Here is an 18,020-nt window from a genome sequence, read left to right as displayed (position 1 = left end):
TTTTACAGTAGGCTGTTTGACTCAATGCTAGGCGGACCATTTCCTCCTAAAAGTACTTTAATTTGACACTAGAACTTCTTTTCATGCGAAATCCTGCCCTTCTCCTGCCTTTATTTTTTTTCCCCCAAAGTGCACTCCAGCAAAGTGATAAGAGGAGAGGGAAACATGGCTCTCCCCTGTCCTTTTGGGGTAAAGCTCAGCACGGAGACCTCCCCCTCCCCCTAACAACGAGGAGTGTAATTATAAACCTCTGTCACCTTTTTAGTCAGTTTGACAATATTCAGGGTTTCCCCTGTCCCTTAGTTAAACAAAGCTTCAGAGTGTCAATTTTTTTCCTTCCCAGAAAAGAAACAGAAATCAAAACTACCGCTGTCAGAGTTTTCAGCCTTGCAGTTGGGTTTTGGTTTTTTGTTGATTATTTTTATTTTTTAAGAAAAAAAACACAACTTGTAAACTTTTAGACCTACTGTGTGTGCCTGTGTGCCCGGGCTGGGCAGGAGGCTCTATCTGTCAAAGGGAGAGGGAGGCAGGAGCGTTTGGTTTGCTGCAAGAACGCTCCTGAAACTCAGTTCATCTCGAAGAAGATGCTGTAGCTTTAAAGATGCTTTGACTTGAGGATTAGTTTAAACAGGGGGCTATAAAAGATGTAACAGATGCAAACTGTAAAACAAGGGCAATTAACCCTTGCTCTCCTGAGCAGGATCCCCCCTCGCCTTCGCATCTATTGTCTTCTCCTGCACTGGGAGTTTTACATAAAACCTCAAAAATTATTACCTGACTCAACAATTTTAATATATTTTTTTAAGCAGAGTGAGATATTTTTTTCCTTTTCCTCTTTCCCCTCCCTTGTGTCTTTTTACTTTGCTGGAGCTTCACACCAGGACTGAGCACTGAAGTGTGTTGCTGTTGGGTGTTTTATTCTGCCTGAACTCTTCCCTCAGACGTTTACTGTTATAAACCTGCTTGGCTAAAAATAAGAAATAATAAATCTCCAAGCAGGTAAGAGGATGGGAAGATTGAGAGAGTGTGTGTGGGGTCAACATGTTTACTCACACTCTCCTGCTTGGGATTCTGCTTGGACAGAGGGAATTGGTGGCTCTATGGATGTGCATATATGTGGCAGAGGAAGGAAGAGGTTGAGAAATGTGCTAGAAACTTTAGTATTTGCCAGTTATTCCCGAGACTGGACTGGGCAATGGTGGCATCACCGCGGCACATCTACCAGGAGATGTAGCGGGGAGGGAGGACAGGCACCGAGGCGAGCCCGGACCCTCAGCCTGCCTCGGCAATAGGCGTTTTAATGCAAAACGACCAATGGTGAATTCTTTTAAATGCATTTCACTCCCTTCCTTGCTCTCCTGCCTCCCGCAAAAAGTTGTCAATAATTTTAAACCTGCAAATTTCGAGAACACTTTTCTTTCTAGAGGACCGGCAAGCTTTTAAAAATATACATTATAATTTTTTAAAATTTTTTTCTTTTTTTTTTTTTTTTTTTGCTTTTTGGTAAACGACTTTTAAGTTCCAGTCAGTACTTTCACTTCTTGCTTTAGGCTCCCAGAAGCTAAGGTGTTGCTTCACCCAGCTTCACAAAATAAAATAAAGAAATGAAACCAACTAAATAGACAAAACAGCAAAACTTTCTGTTTGGGGAAACACATCCTTTGCCGGGGAGCCCTGCCCGGGGCTGGGGCTCCAGCGGTGCCCGGCCGGGCTGGCTCTGCATGCTCAGGGCATGCAAAGCATTAACAGGTACCTGCAAACTTTCAGAGCTCAGATGTAAAACCTGAAATAAAAAGAGCAGGAGGTGGGTGGGGGGATGTTTGAGTTTTTTGTTGGTTGGTTTTTTTTTTGGTTTTTTTTTGCAGGAGGACGAAGTCCTTTCCTAACACTAAAACTTTTGGTGCTACGTTGTAAAAGGCATCTCCCGTACCTGGCTGACAGGTAAGGGGAGCAGGGGTGGTGGTGGCACAGCCCCGAGCGCCCCGAAACTGCTCACCCCTTCCCGGAGCGGTGCTGGAGTGACTTCAGGTTTCGGTTAAAAAAAAATTAAAAAATAAAGAAAAAAAAAAAGAGATTTTTCGCCCCAAGTATAAACAAGCCAGCAAAATTAAAATACTCTCGAAATGAAATAAGCCTGCTGGTGCGTGAGGTGGTCTGAGTAAAAAGAGAAGAGGAGGGGAAAAAAAAAAGGGAGAAAATGGAATTAAATTCCGAACCTACCTGCGAAGTCTTGTTTGTAGTTTTGGCCAGAAATGGTGACAAGAAAAAGCATGAAGAAGCCGCGAAGTGGAGGAGAAAAGGTGAAGGGAGATGCAGCTCCTGGAGAAATTGTAAAAAGCCTTGCAAAGAGTTGTCGGAAGGACCGTTATTCCTGCTGGGCAGGTTAGGACTGATCTCTTTCTGCCACTCCAGGAAACACAAACCTGGGGACGGACTGACGTGTTACGCCTCTTCTAATGACATTTTTTTCTTTTTCTTTTCTGTACGAGCGAGAGGAGAGACCCTGCAACACACGCCACCTATCTTTGTGGGGAGGGATAATTGGAGAGCACCAAACGTGAGCATCATGTGGAAACGTGATCGCCAAGTTTCTCTCTGGGAAAGGATCTGGGATAGATTATACCTTGAAGTCTCCGCGAACGCTTTAGCGGCAGAAATGCAATTCCACCTCCTCCCGCCCGCCCCCCGCCCCGCGCCCGCCCCCCGCCCCGCCGCTGCGCTCCGCGCCGCTCCGCGCCCCGCGGAAACTCACCGCGCCCCGCCACCGCATCCCAGCCCCTCCGGGGTCTGCAGCCCCCCTGCCCCGCGGATGCGACCCTGCCCTTCCCCCCCCCCCGGGCCCCGGCTGCATCCTCTGCCACCCCTGGGGCGCATCCCTGCTCCCCCCCACGGCGCGGCGCATCCCTGCCTGTGTGTCCCCCCCCGCTCCCCGCATCCCTTTCCCTCCCCCAGGCGGAATCCCCCGCCCCCTCCCCAGCAGGATCCCGCCGGATCCCCTGCCCCCAGGCTGGATCCCTGCCGGTTCTCCCATCCCGGGGCGGGATCCCTGGCGGTTCTCCCCCGGTGGGGTCCCCCCCGCTCGCCCGCCCGCGGAGCCGGCGAGGGGCCGCATCCTGCCCCGCACCGTCCCGCTCCGCAGCCCCGCGCGGAGCTCTCGCATCTTGCGGCGGGGAAAACTTACCCTAACATAAAGCCTAGAAACTAAACTCTGTTCGGGCACTGCAAATAAGCTCCCTGGCTTGTTTTGGTGCTGTTTTATTTTTATCCTTAACGCGTTTCTTTTAGGGCTTTTTTTTTTTTTTCTTCTTCCCCCTCCCTTTCATTTCAGCACTCATCCAGGTTATTTGAATAGTCAGCTAAATCTGAAGGGGAAAAAAAAAGAACCACCAACCAAACGTGCTGAGATCTTACAGTCTATCTGTTTTGTTCACAGATATGGATCAGGGGTGAGATGGGCTCTTTTCCTGGCTCTGCTCTTCCTTGGAAGTAGCTGAATGAGCGGAGAGACAGCGTGGACAAGTAACGCGTGGGACTGAACTTCAGAGAGGTTACAAGTTTTTCACCTTTTTCAAGTATTAAAATTAAAATAAAATTACATATTAAAAAAAAAAAAAGAAGGAAAAAAAAAAAAAGCCCAGACTCCACCTTTGCACTGAAGGGATTGGTTATGCAAATATGGAAGGGGTTTCCTGGCAAATACAGCTTTCTACTGTATGGTTAATTAAATCATCACTCAAAAGCCTTCCAATGTGACGCTTCTGTCGTAATCCAATCAGGTTACGTAGGTCCTAAACAAGAAAGATATTTTCCACATCTGGAAGTCAGCAATTTAGCAAGTACTGCACATTATTAACCAATTCAGAGCCCACTTCCCAGGGGGATAGTTTTTTCTCTTTTTTTGAAGTTTAAGTGTTCTTAACCAACGCTCTGCCGGTTTGTTAATCAAAAAGCTGGTTTGCACCGCACGTAATCGAGAAGTAATATCGAAGTAAGTAAAGGCAGCCCGAGCTGGGGATGCTGAGCGAAGGCGTTCAGCTGCAAAGGGGGCTGGTCCGGCTGAGCCTCCAGCCGCTCATGCCCAGCTCCCAGCACAACCCACAGCCGTTCCTTCCTCTAAAAGAGCTCGAAATAATATCAGTGCAAAGAGAAACTTCGCGTCTTGCCTGCTCGTACGGTCCTTTCCCGAGGTAAACGTGGGGCTGCCCGAAGGGCTGCGTTAAAGAGCTGCGAAACAGTTTCCCTGCTCTGACAAGAGTTCAACCTATTACAGCACTTTATTCCTTTTTTCTTCTCCCCCTCCCGAAGAAAACCGAAACAAATGGCACACTGATCCCACACTGCACTTTTACTTACATTAAGCTTAGATAAACTGCTCTTGAACTGTGCGTTGAACGTGTGCCTAAAGCAAGAAGTGGAAGGCGAGCAATAGCGATAGGGATTGCGCTCCAAAATGGTCCTGCTCAGGGAACACCTTCCTGACGGTTCAGCATCGCAAAGGAAGGAAGGGGACCCCCCTCCCTCGCCCCCCTCGCCCCCCCCTCCGCGTGTCTTTGCAGCTCATCAGAGCCACCGAGATTTGCTTGGGAATTTTTTTGGTCATCTGTGAGTTAGACGGGACTGGGTGCCCCTGCGAGATGCGGGGGAGGCAGCGCATAGGGGGGGCTCCGGGCAGGGGCATCCAAATCCCCCCCCGGGACGGGAAATAGCCACTAACCCCCTCTCCGGGTGTCCCCCTTCCTAACCCCGAGCTGCAGGAGGAGTGGGGAGGGAGAGGCAGGCTCTGGTGGTTTGCTGCCGCTGAAATCCCCAACTATGCAAAGGTGGTAACAAGCTTCCCTATTTTTTTAAATTATTATTATTTTTCTTTATATTTCTTATTTTTTTCCCCTGCTATGAGTCATCCTGGCTTTGCTAAAAGTTTTCTTGTCACTGTTCTCTAAATGCCAACATGATTTTCCTGCAGCATGCCTGACTTCTCCATGCCTAAATATACCTGTATACACAGAGACATATCATACACACGCACACACACACACATGCACACACACACACAAAGTGATGATATCTTAATGAAATATATAGCACGGTGCAAATATCTTGAAATCAGATTCAAGTATTATTAATTTGAATTAGATCCTCTCAGATCCAGAAGGCATTGCCTATAAATCAAGGGCAGTCTGGCAATTCCTTAAAGAGCTAAACTGAATTTAGATGCATATGATAAAAAGAAAGAAAAAGAAAAAAGTGAATGCTAATTACTGACTCGCTCGATTTCCACTCACCCACGTTTTCTAGGAGGATAAGGAAAAAAAAAATCAAAAACCCAACCAACAAGTTCTCAAAATAAATTAATCCCATTACAAACTCCTTACATATTGTTCATACATTTCCAGATTAGAAAACGAGAGGATGAACTGGAGATTATGAGAGGCTGCAGCCTAACCCGCAACAGGCAGGAGTACCATCGATGTTGTATCATTAAAACATATATATCTGCAGCCACACTAAAAAACAAACCCTCAGACCGTGTGATGATGCTCAAGGGCTTTAAGGAACATGTTGGTATTGTCAGATAAACCCTATTCATAATTTTGCTGGCTGTTCTTTCAGCCCTCAATCTCACAGTGTCTCCAGCTCTGAAGTGCCTCAGCAGGGTTTGCATTGGAGCAATAAACTGTTTGGATCTTCACAGGAGTGACATAGCACCCAACCTTATTAGATGTTATTTTAACGTGGGATGTGGGGGTGTTTGTTGTTGTTTGGTTTTGTTTTTTTTTTTATTTTTAATTTTTGGACACCGGACATAAACATTTAGCAATCAGCTAAGCCCTTCTGAGATGGAATTTAACCTTAATCCAGGCGATGATTTCCTGCCCTGCTCTGAACTAATAACGGGCGTGCAGCTTCTTTAGGAGATGGAAATAATGACAGCCTATAGATCCTGCCTTTATTGGGGTGGTGCTGGCAGCACAGCTCCCAGCCCCTGCACCATCAGCATCCCCGTGCAGATCCTATTCCCTGCTCTATTTTAAAACTTTTGCAAATCCAGTCCCCCCACCCCATCAGTTTAAAAGCAAGAGGAGCCAAAATATCCTCACAAACTCCAGCTCCCTCCTTGTGTACAGCTCCCAGTGCTGTGGCTTGGGGATGGTTTTAAGGGCAGTTCTCTGGGTGCAGGTTTTTCCTCTTTTCCTCAAGTTTTCCTACATGAAAATGAAGAGAGCTGAGATGGGAGCAGCCTGACCCTGATTCAAACCTGCCTGAGTGAAGCCATGGGGGAAGCTGTCTTGCCTCCTGTCCTCTCAGTGGGTTTCCCTTCATCCACCAAAACCTATCATGATGATGACCCCCTTGGAGATAACCCTATGTCCCCATCCCTGTGTGGATCTGTAGGGCTGGCCAGGGGCAAATCCTGCTGCAGGGACAAACCCTGCCATGAAAAAGAGGCCGTGCAGGGAGAGACCCGCAAGACCTCCAGGCAGCAAGGTGTGATTGGCAGGGGAGGTGACCAGCCACCAAGGAGGGCTTTAGGGCACAGACCCTGGAGGACTTGGGCCTTCTGCTGGGACCTTCTGCCATGGTGGCTTTTTGGGGCCTGGTGGCATGGGCTGGGGGGATGATTCATGGCCTTATTTATTTAGATATGTTTGCTTTTTCCCTGGCACAGGATGGTAACGGGGACTGTGTTTTCTTTCCCGTGTGGAAGGAGAAAAATCAAGGAAATAGCAGCAAAACTGTTCTGGCTGATAAGTTTTGACTAATACATTTTAGAGGCTGGTGAAGACAGTGGTTTAGCACCTCTAAATAAGCTTCAGCTGCTTTGAGGCTTTTCCTTCAGGTCTTTCATCGCCATAACCCTCTAATATTTTCCCCAAAGTGTGGAACCCTTCCTGCATCAGGGATTAAACATCCCCTTGTAGGGGACCCAGATGAGATGTGCCCACTTGCAACGGAGCCTGGGGAGAGCATCCTTTCCTCCCCACAGCCCTGCTCCGCCGAGGGAGCGGCTCCTGCAAGAACAGGGGCTCCCTGTGGGTTCTGGCTGCTCCTCATACTCAATCTCTGGGGTGCTGAAGCTGTCCTTGCCTCGAGAAGAAATTGGGAGGCTGGCAAAAAAGAAAACCCAAACCAACCCCAAGCCAATGAAAAAAACCCCAGGGTGGATTATTTTCTGCAGTCACCTGTGTTGGTAGAGGATAAGACAGGCTGGAATAATTTTTGTGAGTAGGGAAGGCCCCATGTGGCCCCAAGATGCTGCTGGATACTTTTTCTCAATACAGGTCTCCCTATAAACTAAGATTTAGAAAGCAAAGCCTCTATTTTTTCCCATTTCCACTTGGAGGTGTGGGCACAGAGGAGAGGAAGAAAGGGTCAGGGAATGACTCTCCCCCCACCCGCTGATGAGGTATTTGGGAAGAAACCTTTTGAATCAACATTCCCAAAGTTTTCGAGTTCCTCTGCGGAAAACCCATGTAGGGATAGGATATGAGCCAAAAGCAAGGGAAAAGATTGTCTGGCTTTAATTTATCTATCCCTGGGCATTTCTAACAAGCAGATCACTGTAATATTTAATCTTGTGCGAGTCCCTGCACGTTAAAAGTGAATCTCCCTTATACGTTTTTCTTAATTTTGTCGTTTATAAAGTTGCTTCTGACAGCCTAGAGCTGCTCAGCTCCTGTTCACAACGTCTGTCTGTGTGTCTGCAGTGGGAGAACAGCATCCACAGGACCCCAAACCTCTTCTCACACCGGGCAGAGAGCAGTGAGCAGTGAGCATCCTCCATCTGCTGTCCCACACCGTGAGCTGGAGATGCTTTTTCCTTCCCTTCAGGGATCAGTGCTGAAGTTCGGCCACATTTCTTGGCTCAGTTGGCAGTGATTAAAATTCACGGCTCACTTTTGTTTATAGTTGGTTGTTTACTTTGTTGAATTTTTAAAAACTTGTTAGAATGCAATTGAACACAGATTCAACAGTATTTAGGCTTGAAAAATAAAGATGAATTAGAAAGATGCCTATTATGCTTCAGAATTATTAATTGACATTTTTATGATGAATAATTAATCATTTGAATAATTTTCGTATCTCTGATCTGAACACATATTTGCATATCTAATGTCTGATTTTAAATGTGGTTTCTTTAGTTGCATTCTCCCAGGACAAAGACACGAAGTAACATCCTAATGCAAAACTTTTTTTTTCTTTGCACTTGTAAAAGTATGTTTATTGAAATGCAAGTTCCTATCTAGTTATGAAGCTGTTAATAATCTATGCATGACATATATGCATTAATAAGACGGTGAATCTTCTGGATATGAGCACATTTAGGCCTCATTTTCTTAAACACAGTGGTGAGGTTTCCTGTAGTACATACATGTTACTTAAAACCGTGTGGGGTTAAGCTAGGAAACCATAAAGGAATATCTCAGACACGCAGTGTTCCTGTCTTGTTTATATGACACTTAGTGAGAAGACCAAAGGTTGTTTCAACTTGAGGTGTTTGAAACATCAAGAACTTTTAATATAAATTTCTTATAGTGTCCTCCCAGTGAGTATTTTCTGGTTGTATTTCAATGTGCCTCAATCATAGAGCTCAAGGCCCCGCCTGCTCCGAGCTGGTGGCAATAAAGGAACAACTGAAGCTGCAGATCAGTTATAAGTTGGTCAGCAAAGAGGTGCAAGTGATGGTGCTTGTTATGCAACCCCGCTCAGCGCTGGGTTGGTGTGAGCACAACTCAGCCACAGGGGGAACAGAAAGGAGGAAGGGGCAGCTGGACAAAACCAGAAGTCAAAAGGTATAAAAATTAAATAAAAGAATTAAAGGAGTAGCCTCTGCTCCACTGCCCCTGATCACAGGTTAATTGTTATAGCAATATTGTCCTGCCTGGCACCCAAGGAGTTGCTTTCATTTATGCAAGATCTGATTTCGATTTATTAAGAAATTAAAGCTTTGGAGAATTTTTATTTAGTGACACATTTAAATGTACAGGATGTCTAAATATTCTGTGTATAGCCTCTTGGCTCCTTGATGTCATACTGAAGAACTAGGGCGATAGTTGCTCTAGAAATACCTTAAATTGATGAATGATTTAGATGTAGCAGATTACAGAAATTACATCAAAATGGAGGCACAAATACATGGTCGTGTTTAATTTTTTTTGGTGCCATTAATACAAGGTACATAGTACATATACAACGTAAAATGAAAATAAAAGCTTTTAATATCTATTTTTTCCACACCAGGTAGTAATAAATATGCCCTATATATATATATATATTTTTATGGTGGAAGTATATTCTATAGACTGTGGAAATCTTGTGGGCAATATCTGACAGACAGACACTGTATAAAGCAACTGTGAAAGTAGTTCTCAGAACGGGCTGAAGTTATATTGAATAGGAGGTTTAGCAGTTGCATATGCTCAGTGATAACAGATTCCTTTTTTTATTCTTTTTTTTTTTTTTTTTTTAATTCTTGGAAGGGTTGAATTTGTAACAGCAGGAGTGGTAAACTTGAGCAATACTTGTCACATGGAGGGCTGAGCTCTGAGCCCAGTGACCAAACCTGCCATCATTGTGGCCATCAGGCTGGTGGCAGTGACAGCAAGTTCTCTGCAAAAGGACGAGGTGGGAATCGGGGTTAAACCTCTGCTTTTTGGTTCTAAAAGCAGGAGAGAAAGCAAACACCCCTGAGATGCCCCCACGCTTCTTTGCAAAGCAAGACAGCACTTTTAGGGTTGGGGTCACCCAGCTACAGTGCTGGGGGGAAGCCATCCAGTGCTGAGAATCACAGAATGGTTTGGGCTAGAAGGGACCTTAAAGTTCATCTCATTCCAGTGCCCTGCCACAGGCAGGGACACCTTCCTCCAGGCCAGGTTGCTCCAAGCCCCGTCCAACCTGGCCTTGAACAGTTCCATGGAAGGGGCATCAAGAACATCAGCCAAAGCCCCTTAGATATGGTTGTGAGGCCAATGGACAACTTTGTGGTGGATTTATTAACATGGAAAATGGAGATTTTTGTTTTGTTTTAACCATGCTGAATGGTGAATATAAATTCTACAATTACACGGTAGCCCCTGTTCTACTTATTTGCGACTGGATCAAATTTCCTTTTCCCTGGCTTTCTTGGCATCTCCCCATTTTCCCCACTGACTACTGATTAAATTAATAGAGGTGAAATTACCAGCAGAGAATCTGGGTGCAAAGCTGACATTTTGATGGCCATCCGAAAGTTCCAGAGTCGATCGATTGCCCCAATTATTTCTTATCACCGCCCCGGGGAAAACATGTTCCTCTCTCCACGACTCCGGGAGATTAGCTGTATATTTTAAAATCTACAGAAACACAAGGGTTACAAAGATATTTAGAAAATCCCGGATGATTCAAAACAATTAGATACTGCAGCACAGTTTCCAAAGAAATTCCGTGTGTACAGAATTGCCCAATGTCTGGAAAATTGCTGCCGTTCTGTGGGTGGCTGCTGGCTGTATCGGATTCCAGGAGAAGGAAAGGCACAACGCAGCGACTGTTGCACACCTAAACTGCAGATTTACCCACGAGCTGGCAGACATCCCCTTCATCAGGGGTGGCATCGGACTTGCCAGGTCTTCTGTTTGCTTCCCTCTGACTATCAGCATCATCTCCAGCCTGTCTGTGGATAGAGGCTTGGCCAACTGGCCCCTTTCCAAGCCCAAATCTTAGACTCTGGGTTATTAGAGCTGTCAAAAACAGAAGAGAGATTTTTCCCCCCCCCTTGCCATGAAAGCGTTCTCCAGGTTGTCACTCCCTCCCCAAATTACGGTTTAAAAATGTTTCCTGGGAAATTTCCTGGCTCCTCTCTGGGTCATTTGCTCTGTGGTGTCCCAGGTCACTGTTGTGCTAAAGGTACCAGCATTTAAACAAGTCCTTTCCCCACAAGGTTGGTGTTAGGTGCATGTACACTCCTACCAATGCTTCTTACTATATCACTTAAAACTTGCTCCAGGCAGCATCTAAACTATTTTAAACCTTACCATCCTTTTTTTAACACACATCAGCTATCCTGCTTCAAATCTCTGACAAGGATGTGAAAACCGCAGTGTCAGAACAACTGCTGCTCTCTTCTTGGATTCTGACAAGCAACCTTCAACCTGAAACCCTCTAAAAATGGCTATTTTTATCTTTTTTATTTAAAAAAAAAAATCAGATGCTACCAAATTAACTCTATGCTTTTTCCTTGTTCTGACAGGTTGGAAATGGGTACAAAAAATGCATGAAGCAGAATATGGCAATACTGTTTGGTGTTCACCCTGTGGGTCCACACACATCAATGGGCCTACCACAAAGAGGTTAGGAATGGGTGTGATTTCCCAAATTCTGGGCTAGGGAGGAGGCAAAATGGTCTCTGGAATAATTTTGGCAGCCTGGGTTGTGCTGGTGTGAGCACTGATGTCCTGGGCTCCAGGAGTCAAGAACTGCAACCCCGAGTCTCCGCCTCCCGTATCGTAATTTGGTTGAGCCGTGTCCCCACAGGGAAATATATTTGCAAGGACCCAACTCACTGCAGAGTGATATTCATTTGCTACACTGTTGTTTTGATGTTTTGTGGAGGCTGGTGGGGAGGTTCAGGGCAGCAAAGTCAACCCTGGATGACTCTGAATCTGATCTGTACCAATGACTCTGCTGGGGTGGCTCTCTGTATGCAAGACCTCTTTCCCTACCAAGCAGGGGAAAAGCAGAACTGGTGGAGCTCAGGGAAAATAAAACAAATCTCTACCACAGCACAGCCTTGGATATCTGCTATTGGGGCAGGGGAGTGCCTGGGTGAGCTCCTGTGCCCCCACCCACCACCAGCCGTGCCTGGCAGTGGTGACTGCCTATGCCAAAGCCTGCCTGGTGGTGGCACTCATTTTTGGGAGCACAGGAGATATCTGTGTCTGGAATTTGGAGACTGGAATTTTTGGGGGGAAGCATTTCGGAGGTAAGAAGCCAGATGTGAAAAGTCACATCTGATATTTCACACTGGAAAGTGGATGTGTTTAGAGGTGGGAGCAACGGAGAAAGTGACGTTAATCTACACACAAGGAAGGGCAAGCTCTGCCTCATAGGGAGAAATATAGAGCAGAGACTGAAAATACTGCAAATATTTGTTCTCATTGTCAGATGTTTCTATAAAATCAGTTGTTACTGAATCACCATTGAAGTTACGGAGCACTTAAATAAGCAGAGAGTGAAAAAAGCTAAGTCTAATTATATGTTTCATGCCATTTGCAGAGGTTTCCAGGGGATTTTCTTTTAATAAAAGTGCAGTGCATCAAAAGGAATAAATCCTACAATTTTATTATTTACAAATCAGCTGCTTCTGCCTCGAGCTGACAGACTTATGCTCCATCTTACACCCCTCTTTCCACCCCAAAATGCACCCAGTACTTTGGCATTTATATTGATATTCTTCAAGTACCTACGAACTCTTTTATATTCCTTATGTTGGTAAGCAAATGCATCAGAATAAAATCATCACAAAGGTGTAAAAAAACATTCTGAAAGAAAGATACAGAGAAAAAACCCATAATGTTGAAAAACATGCAACATAGATGTTTTCCAGATGAAGGGAACAAGTGCCTATTACATCCCTGCTCACCGATTCCTGAAGATTTCAAATTGGAAGCCTGGCTGGAGATATGATGTAATCAATTAGTTAAAATGATTTACTAACATAAAACATAACACCCTTTCAAAGATTGATTTTTATCCCCTTCGCATTTTTTTTCCCCCTGCCACAACCACTCTGCCCCTTTTCTGACTCCAGATTATTTAGCAGTTGACTTTGGTGTTCAGAGCGTTGCATATCAATCCCCAGGACCAAAACATGCCACTCATGTTTTCTCTGCTACGTAATCTATTGATGCAGCACCTAACCCTGCACCCTCATCTGTGCTTCAGAGAGGAGAGAGCTGTGCTGAATCAGGCCCATAACTTGCTTCTTGTTGAGGCTCCCAGTGACAGGACCCAAGGGAATGGCCTGAAGTTTTCTCAGGGGAGGTTTAGGTTGGATGTCAGGAAAAGTTTCTTCCCCCAGAAGGTGGTTGGGCACTGAACAGGCTCCCCAGGGCAGTGGGCACAGCTCAAGGAGCATTCGGATGGTACTCTCAGGCACAGGGTGTGACTCTTGGGGATGGTCCTGTGCAGGGTCAGGAGTGGGAATCAGTGATCCTAGTGGGTCCCTTCCAACTCAACATATTCTGTGATCCTATAATACCCTGCATTTAGAGGTGAAGAAAACATGAGAACCAAAAGGCCACCTTCATTCTTGTCCAACTTGGTTGCTGTTGTGATACAGGAGCGTGGCTGCTTTTGGTAATTAAAGTGCTGCATGCAAGCGACACCAGAAAAAGAAAGGAATGAAAATAAGTTGGTTTCTCTCAAGTGTGAACATACCATGTGTGTATCACACAGACTACACGTGTTTTACAGAGGCCTTAGACTTGCCTTGCAACAGCCCTGCCATTCCAGGATGGGCCTCTTCCCTCAGCAGACACTGTCCATCGAGCCAAATTGTATGATTGTTTTGTGATATGGATATATGCGGACTGGGGACTGAATTAAGGACATTAAACTCAATTTTCTTAAGACGTGAGCCAGATTTTAATATTGCAGCTGTCCAGAGGTGAAAGGGTAATGAGGACATGAGGAATTCCTGGACAGGAAAGGGACACTTGGCCCAACAAGTCAGTCCCCCCTTCAAGTTTATTACAACACACCTCCCCGTGTTGTGGATATATCCTCCAGCCCTGTCTGCCTGTGTAAACATGTCTGGATATCTCTTCTGTTCATTAATACTTTGGTTCACTCGGTGGTTTTATTTGACATAGTGCCTACTACGCTGTGAATCAGATCGCTCTACAAGAATTCACTGTTTATTCTTAGACCTTTCATTTTTAATTGGCATAATCTGTTTGGTTTTTTCCTTTTTAAACTCACCAGATACAGCCACTACCTCAGCCCTCAACCTAATTATGAAAATACTAATGTTTAGGTCTTTTTAAAAAAGGATTAGGCTCAGACTTCATTTGTATCAAGCATCTTTAACAGCCGGAAACAACGATTGCTTCATATCTTATTCCTATTTGAGTCACTAAAGTTCTTCTCTGGAAAAGGTGATCAAAATTGGAATTAGTAGAGAAGAATCTATCACGTTTCTTGAGCGATAAGAGCTCTTTTGATTTGCAGGCTATCCTTTTCTGGAGTGTCCATATCACACTTTATTTATACTGAATTGGCATTGATTCAAAATTGATGCTTGACAGATTCAGTGCAATTTTTAAGGTGGAGTGGGACTTTTGGGAGTCAAGTATTAACTTATAATGATCTTGTAAAGTCAAGAAACAGCCTTGAAGGCTGGTGGGAGGAGACAGGTTCCCAAGAAATCGTTAATGTTACAAAGATTTCTGACTGCTAACTGGTTTTCATTTATTAAAAACTATCTCCCTTTAAATTTTCTGCTAGCAAAGTTGAGGGGGAATTAGCATACAGATGCTTCCTCCGACATGTAAAAAACCCTGGGTCTTTCCTTTCCTCTGAGGCAACTCAAAGTAGAGTGGCATTAGAGCTCTCAACACAAACGTGGGGAAAGAAACACAAGTCACAGATAAACCTGAGTGATTTTCAAATTTCAAAGACCAATAGGCTGGTGAAACAAAAATACTCCTAGTGAACCATAAAGTGGGAAGCAAGCAAAGTAGATCACTTTGTGATGAAAGATTGAGAAAAGACTCTTAAATTTTTTGTTTAAGTGCATTGAAATCCTAGAAAACCAATATATTAACAATTATTTCTGATAGCTAGCTACGCTCCCTTTTTTAGGGAAGCAACTTGTATTTACAGTGAATAGGGTTTATTTATTTATTTATTTAGAGATTTTCCCCTGAAAAAAGAAGAGACACAGCTAGCAGAGGTTGTTCAGGGGAAGAAATTCTGCACTCCGTTGAGAAACACTGAGGTTTTATTCAGGAACCACGATGGCAGCGCTGGGTGAACAGGGAACTTTGAGAAACTTGGAAACGGAAGAAAAATTAGAAATCTCTTGGTTTCAGGCAGGTGAAGTAACAGTTATGACAGAAATGAAAACGTGGGCATGCAGCTGGTTAAAAATTAATCAGTAAACTGTATCTGAGAGGCACAGTAAGCCTCAGGTTTATATCCAAGATACACAATGATTGAAAAAAAAAACCCTGTAAAAGTCTCAAAAATAATTTTACTGTTGAATTTTAAGGATTGAATCCGACCTTACCAGAGAGCTGGTGATCCAAAGAAGAAGCGAAAATGCCACTTTAGGCCTGGACAGGGGCAATGAGACATGTAAAAGACATTTCCCCTGGCATCTCTTGGACTGCAAACACCCATAGCTTAAACGCTTGTGTTTTTAAAATCCTTGTCTAAAGGAACTGATTTGCAAAAGTGGAAGTTGGTATAGTGACTGCTCTTTTGTGAGGGTCCTTGAATAAGGATAATAAAGAGAATAATTGGTAAAAATTGTATAATAAGCTGAAATCTTAATCTTTGGTAAATGCTCATTAGATCAAATAGTTTTGGTCTTGCAAAATGAGTGAAGTAGACATGACAGTAAAGCCAAGGTTGGACAAGTAGTTTTAAGAAACATGAATGTAAAGGTTGATAAAAGTAGAATAGTCGTTGTGAGAAGAATTCATTCTTAACTAATTCTTTTTTATTTAAATACCTGGTGAAATTCTATGTAGTGCCTGTGAGGGACAAAATGACAACTGAAAAAAAGTCTTTAGTAAAATAACCTCAGATGCTGGAGTGAATCTGCTCAGCCCTGTTCAGTAATCTTTTAATTTCTTTTTTTTCATCAAAATTTATTGAGGACATATCCTTCTCTCAGATGAAAGGACTTGAGTCCTGTTTTTGTGTTCTTTGCCTCTGCCAGCTTATTTTCATGGAGCTGGTCCATGGGGAATATAAAAAAAATTGCACGGGGAGTGAGGTCAAGGGTTTCCAAAACCTCTCCAAGTTTTAGGAGGCCCAGCCCCATTTTCAAGGAGCACGCTCAAAGTGACCACAAACTGTGTTTCTCAGGGAGGAAACACTCTTGTAAATAGGATTTAGGAGCCATAATCTTTTAGGTTCTTCTGAAAGAGCGTCAGGAGGGCTGTCAAGCTCCTCCAGCACAGACCTGAGCCGTGGCAGCACAGAAATGAGCCCCAAGAATTTTGTCCCCTGATCTGGTGGTTGTGCTGAGCTTTTCTGGAGAGACCTGTCATCCTTGAGGCAGAAGGGTACTGCAGTGCTTCAAAGCTACATGGGCCTTGGGTTCAAGGGAAACAGGATTGGCTTCGTTAGCAGACCCTTGCAGTAAAATCATAAGGTAACCATTCCTGGGATAGAAAGTCTCACCTAAACACTTGCCTATTAAATTGGGATAGAAAACAAGAAGTTGGTCTTTTTTTTTTTTTTTTTTTAATTTCAAAAGATTTTAATGTCCTCTAAATTCCCCACCTCCTAAGGATTAAAAAGCTCAAAGCGTCCTCTTATCTATTCCTTCCCTTTTGCTGGAATTCCAGTTGCTCCCTGAGCTCTTCCCTTCTCTCCAAGCAGCACCTGGATTTGCCTCTCCCATTTCCATAACACTCCCCACTATTTCTTCCCGTCCCTCTGCCAGTGTCGAGCATGTTTTCACATTCCCCCCGAATCAGAAAAACCTGTTTACTTTGCTCTCTCAGCTCCGGGCTCCGGCACAGCGGCGCGATCCCGGTGCTGCTGATGCTGCATTTGCTGCTGATGTGGATCTCGCATTTATAGCCGGAGTTAGACAATTGCTGCTCGAGCCCCTGTCACTTTTATGTCCCCGGCACGATTTGATACCTTACCTTTGATATTCTGATTTAATTCTTTTACATAGATTAGAGACGAGACAAGCTCCTAACCTGACCCAGGCACTACCCTGCCAATCTCTAAGTCACTCGGTGAATGCTGTTTGCAGACTGTTATCAGTTCATTAAAGTTTGTTATCATTTATGCAGTGGCTCTGTACCTCGCTGGTAATCTCCAGTGTAGGATCTTATCAAACGCTGTTTTGAAAGTCTAGGCATATTGTATACCATCCATAGTATTTTTCTTGTCTACCTTGGCAGGGGTATCTTTGAAAAATTCCAACAAATTATTTGAGCAAGATTTCCTGCTCATAAATCCACGTTGGTTGACTCTACTCAAATTAGGATTTTCAGTGTGTTTCCTCACTAAATCCTGCAAAACCGTTCCTATTCTATTTTTCGTAGCCATGAATTGTGTTATGTTAATTTGTTTATATTATGATTTAAAATAATTTTATATGTATGAATTCCTCTGCATATGCATGTGTACATAAAAGCGTGTATATGTAATGGAGATTATATTGAAGTATATTGGGCTTTAAAGATGAATATGTTAAAATTGTTAATGCAGTATAAAATGCAAAGGATAGAGTTAGGGACAGATCTTTGGCTGGAGTAAATGAATTTGACTTTGAATACATTTTGCTAACTTAAATGGTGTTAACTTGATTTATGTGAGCTGAGGAGTTAACCCTTATGCACTGCGCTTGCTCTACTTCAGTGCCAAGAGATCAAAATGACTGTTGGGATGCCTCTTAACATTTCTGATTTATTTTCTCTACCCACATTTCTTACGGATTTCTTTAGCTCAAGAAGTGCACGTTTATTTGCTACTGCAAAAATAATTCTTAATGTTTTACTAAATGGTATGCATTATGTAATATTTTGTTTCAGATTACTGATGACTTATGCTTTATTTTTCCATTATTTGACTATTTTAAGATGTTTACTATCCTTCCCAGCTTTCTGTTCCCATCTGTAGATATTTCTATTACAATGATGAACCTGGCAATTTCTGGTAAATACTGTAAGTGGTTGATTAATATTAGATTCATGCTTAGATTGATTTTAATATTGGAAAGCTAACATCTTACACAGGAAACAGTCCCTCCCCTTCAACTGAAACCAAGTAAAAATTTAAGACTAAACCAAATG

General features: G+C 43.7%; 1 protein-coding gene and 1 long non-coding RNA gene across 2 annotated transcripts in view; one reads left to right on the top strand and one right to left on the bottom strand.

The window, feature by feature from the left end:
* Nucleotides 1-2,390, bottom strand: part of ZEB2 (zinc finger E-box binding homeobox 2) — a 114,753-nt gene extending 112,363 nt beyond the window's left edge. The window contains exon 1 of the mRNA XM_027695780.1: nucleotides 2,221-2,390. The gene's annotated coding sequence lies outside the window, so the exon portion shown is untranslated. The remainder of the gene's footprint in view (nucleotides 1-2,220) is intronic.
* Nucleotides 2,292-7,927, top strand: LOC113973537. Its single transcript, XR_003536239.1, has 4 exons — nucleotides 2,292-2,382; nucleotides 2,490-2,557; nucleotides 3,434-3,572; nucleotides 7,707-7,927. It is a non-coding gene; the product is annotated as an uncharacterized LOC113973537 (long non-coding RNA).
* The last annotated feature ends 10,093 nt before the right edge of the window (nucleotides 7,928-18,020 follow it).

Source organism: Neopelma chrysocephalum, unplaced genomic scaffold (assembly GCF_003984885.1).
Source record: "Neopelma chrysocephalum unplaced genomic scaffold, ASM398488v2 Primary Assembly neopelma1_103b, whole genome shotgun sequence".
Lineage (NCBI taxonomy): Eukaryota > Metazoa > Chordata > Aves > Passeriformes > Pipridae > Neopelma > Neopelma chrysocephalum.
Note: the sequence above shows the minus strand (reverse complement) of the source record. Positions and strands in the feature narration are given on the sequence as shown.